This window comes from Phyllostomus hastatus, unplaced genomic scaffold (genome assembly GCF_019186645.2).
Source record: "Phyllostomus hastatus isolate PE091 unplaced genomic scaffold, TTU_PhHast_1.1 phas_scaffold_93, whole genome shotgun sequence".
NCBI lineage: Eukaryota > Metazoa > Chordata > Mammalia > Chiroptera > Phyllostomidae > Phyllostomus > Phyllostomus hastatus.
Window position 1 is genome coordinate 14136296 of NW_025334042.1, and position 4934 is coordinate 14141229.

Consider the following 4934-nt stretch of genomic DNA (forward strand, 5'->3'; position numbering starts at 1 on the left):
TCAATTGAACCACATGTCACCTTCTTTCAGAATGTCTATTTTTTGCATTAAAAGAATTTTTAAACCACTCAATGTGTTCCACTTTTTAACACTCAGATATAGGTTTTTGGAAAGGCCACATGTCACCAGCTCCATGAAGCAGCTAATTGACCCTTGTTTTGGAAAACTCTCCAGGGATTTAACCAGAAATATATGTTCATGAAATTCTGAACCATCATCATCAAAACCTGCTCCACTGTTAACTGGGAACTCCCACTGTTTCCCCTCTTCCATTCACTGGGTCATCTCTTCAAAATCACTCTGAAAGGGCTGTTCATTTACTGCAGCTAACTGCTTGGCAAATTCCACATCTCAAAGAGAAGGGGCTGTTTCTGTTTCAGGCATCTCTTTAGTAGCTTCCTTAACATAAAAAATATTAAGTCCTTTCACCTTGAATATATTTTTTCTAAAACCTTTTCTAAGATCAACAATCTCTCCTGCCAACATAATTGTTAGATCCTTCACGAAACTGAATCTGATGAACCAGTCAGGTACTAACTCTAGCTGTGGCACATTTGGCAGCTTTCATATCTGATGTTATGTTACAAAATCTAATTTTAGGTCTTTCTTCATCTTTCTGTGCCATTGAGTTTTCCTCATGCTGCTGGAGCTATGTGAACAGCTGGTTATCTGCTTGTCAAAAGGGAGAGACACTTCAACGGCGGACGCAGTGGCCACCAACTCAGGACTCAGTGGCTCACTTCTCTTCTTTGGGGCATCTTCTGTAGCTTTTTGAAGCCTGCCAGTTGTAGCCTCCAAACTTTTAAGTCGTCTTATGTTGGGCAGATTTGTGGCTTGTAAATTTACTGTGCTTAATTTGACTTTTGTGCCCCTTCTGATATTTTACAAGTTTCTGTTTTAGTATCCTCCTTTTCACTGTCTTTGCCCTCTATCTTCTTGGAAATATCATCAATTGAATTAGACTTACCATCTTTTTTCTGTAGATCAAGCTGTTACTGTCAAAATATCTTTGGGTTTTTTTTTTCATCCTGACCAGTCTATTAGGAGTATCAAGTAGCACAATTGCAGCAGCGGATGCCTCTGGGAGGAGGGAAAAGGGGAGAAAGAGGTAGGATCGCCAAGACTCTGGGGAACATTGCCCAGAAACAAACTGAATGGCGAACAAAACTAACATGCCACCTCCTTCACCTCACTATATTCTCTTAATTCATTTACATTTACCGTAACCATTATTAACATATGACTTGTATTACAGCTGTAAAAATATGTCTACTTTACTGAGAGAAGGGACAATATTCAATTTTTTAACCCTTGTAATGCTTGGTTTTCTATTGATGTTAATATAACTACCAAGCACTGTTTGGCACATAATAGGCATATGGGAGCCAGACAAAACATGTTTTTCAACATCTAAAGATTTTAAGTATCATCAGAATACAGATCTTAATAAATCATTATTTTCAAAGTGATTTCAGAAACGCTCTCCACTGTCTGTCCCACCCAGTATAAACTTCTCTGTCATTCTTTCAACATCTGACAATATTTCTGACTGCACATTTTTACATATTTATCACCAATTCCTAAACAAATCTTCTATTCCAGGTATCCCGAAATCTCAACTGACTGCTATTCTTCCCCTTCCACAATCCTCATTCCAATAGTTTTTTACCCAAATTGGGGTGACTTCTCCTCTTTTCCAAATCCTACCCATAATTCTGAATCCAGCTTTGGCCCATCTCCTCTATAACAACTTAAAAGTCACTTTGATCTCTAATGCCTCCTTCTCTAGACTTAATTCCCTTATTTATAACAAATAGCATAGTTAGGTTTATATGACACTATAAGTATGTATAGGGCAATAGGCGGTAATCAATTTATGAGGTGCATGAAAATGCAAACATAGCTACGTTAAAGCCATATATTATGATTACAATAAACATTATTAGCTAAGAATTTAAGTTCTTTATGAGACAGAATTGCTAAAAAGACAATGTTATCAACAAATTTATGATGGTTTTCTACCATTTGGCAATTTCCAACAATGACAAATTTGCTACTGCTGATAAAAAAAAGAAAAGTATTTTTTGAGACCACCATGCTAGCCACCATTCAGAGAACTTTCACTCCTTTTGATCTTGTGGTAATACGGTGCTATTAATGGAACAGCTCTAGTTTGTTAGAAGTCCTTAAACCAACTAAGAAGCCAAAGATGTGAGCTGCAGAACAAGCCACTCTGAAACTCAGTGACTTACAACATTTACTCTCACAAGTCTATGGTTCTCCCAGTCTAGGATGAGCTCAGCGGGGCTGCTCTGCTCCAAGCTGCAGACTTGTTTCCTGCATCTCACTCTGGGGCCTGGGTTAAAATGAAGTTCATGACACCAGGGGCTAGCTAAGTCTGGCAGGCACATTGAAGGCATCTCTTTGTGTCCACTAACATGTCCACTAACATTCAATCAGCCAAAGCACGTCAGACAGTCAAACCCAACCTCAAGGGAGAGTAAATATTTGCTAAGCAATAAATCATACTATCACAGAAAACTAAAACATTAGTGGATTTCCAGACACTGGGGGTGAGTAGGTAAAGGGGTAGCTATTAAAAAGTAAGTATAAGCAAACTGAAGATAAAATAGATAATTTCTAAGGAAATGCTGGGGAGAAAATTCAAGAAAACAAATATGACTTCAAGGAAGGAGGCAGTATAGCCATTGTGGTTAAGAGCTTAGTTTTTGAAATTGGAGAGCTCCAAGTTCGCATTACAATTCTGCCATATACTTGGGCCTGCAAATCATCTCTTATACTTTAGTTTCCTCATATGTTAAGCAAGAATTGGTAACAACTACTTTACTGGATGATCGTAATGTGAAATGCTATCAGGTTCATATAGGTTACTGTACAACTTCTTATATATACATAATCAATATCTGTAGCTATTTCTTTTTAATGGGCATATTTTCCTATTGCTATACAACACCCCTATCTTCTGTAAACAGCAGTCTCCTAAACCTATTTCAAATAGGAGAGCTGTTAATTATAGTACCCAGACCTTTAGTCACAGTAATTGATTCAAGGACACTACCTAGATAAAGCCAGCTGCAGCAGTATAAATTCTAGTTTATTTTACCACTAATCTTCTTAAGTCTCAAGGAAATTATGACTGGTCCCATCTTCAAGTAAGAAAGGAGTAAAGACATCTTGTTAAAAGATAAAGTATGGACTCAACTTTGTAGAATGGACACCAGAGACAAAAAGAGGGTAGCAGTGGATCTGAATGGTTCAAGGTGTTGATTATATTGAAAACCCCTTGCATGGCATCTTCCTTTAACCTTATCTGCTTCAGTCAGTTGTTCTACTTGTGCTTCTGCTATGGTTGAACAACTCCTTGATTAAAGGTTTGAAAAGCACTTGCATGTTTGGCCTTACTCTCTTGAATTTCTACTATTGCCATTGAATAAAGGAGCCCAGGCAAGCTCGCTGGTCCTGGAGGAGGGTGAGAGCAGAGCCAGACTACCCTAGCTGAGGCCATCCTGGTTCTGTTGACCCCAGATAGCCCTCAGATGTGTGCGTCAGCAGAGCCACTAAGCTCAGCATGGCCTAGGCCAGCAATTGGCCAACTCAAGTTTGTAGAAATAAGTAATTATTGTCATAAGCCTAAGTTTTGAGCAGATTATTTTGCAGATATTTTTTGGAGGGACAGCAACTGACAGACACATTTGCTAATCAATTTCTATTCCTCCTTTTTTTATCAAGGATGGTTATCAAGGACCAGAAGATACAAAGGGCAGAGATTTTAGTCAGCTGTCCTAGTATATGAACCCATAAGAAAAACATCATACATAATCTCTAGCTGTTCACTATGTATTCAGTCTGCAACAGACCAACAAACTGTGGTCCTCAAGTTCAGTCCAGTCTGTGACCTGTTTTTGCATGGTCCATGAGCAAAGAATGGTTTGGGCATTTTAGGGTGTCATAAAAAATGAAGATAAACATGTGACAGAGACCTACAAATCCTAAAATATTTACAATCCAGACATTCACAGAAAGTGTTTGTCAACCCCTGAACTAGAACACCAATATATGTGGAGCAGAATGTACCAAATTTAGTGGGAAGAGAGCTTCCTGTTGTCTGTAGTCGTTTCACATCATATTGTCAGAATTCAGACAAAGTTTTCTAACTCATGGCCATACGAAAAGCAGAGCCTCTCATCCTAGTACTGGGAGAGTTGGGGATGAGATATGAGATAAACTTAACCAGGACAAATTTTATTCTTATTATAATTATGATATTTAAATTTTAATAATATTTATTTTTGAAATTATGAAAAAATATATGTTAATTTTAGAATTTTTTGAAAATTGACATCTGTAAAGAAATGAAATTTCATGTTTAATTCTAATAAGTACAGGCAACTACATTTACCACAGTATTCTTTCTGACTTTGTTAAACGCATAATGTTGCCTCACTGGGATAATACTGGACATTAAATTATGTAACCTGGATATCACACTTCATATTAAAACTTAAACATTATTAAATTTTTTAAAAACCTCTATAAACACAAACCTGGCTGGTGTAGCTGAGTGGATTGAGTGCAGGCTGTGAACCAAAGCATCACAGGTTCGATTCCCAGCCAGGGTACATGCCTGGGTTGTAGGCCATGACCCCCAGCAACCGCACATTGATGTTTCTCTCTCTCTCTCTTTTTCTCCCTCCCTTCCTTCTCTAAAAATAAAAATAAATAAAATCTTTAAAAAAATAATAAAGTTATGAATGCCTTTGGGAATAAAGTTTCTTGTATTTCAAATTACAATCCTAGGATAGATTCTAAGAATTGTTTTCATAATATTAAAGGATATATGTATTTTAACTATTAATTAATAATCCAGTTTCTTTGCCAAAATTGTTCCATGATGTTATGCTACACGGACAACA

General features: G+C 37.2%; 1 pseudogene; it reads right to left on the bottom strand.

The window, feature by feature from the left end:
• On the bottom strand, positions 1 to 1027 carry LOC123812571 (annotated as a pseudogene).
• Between the last annotated feature and the right edge of the window lie 3907 nt (positions 1028 to 4934).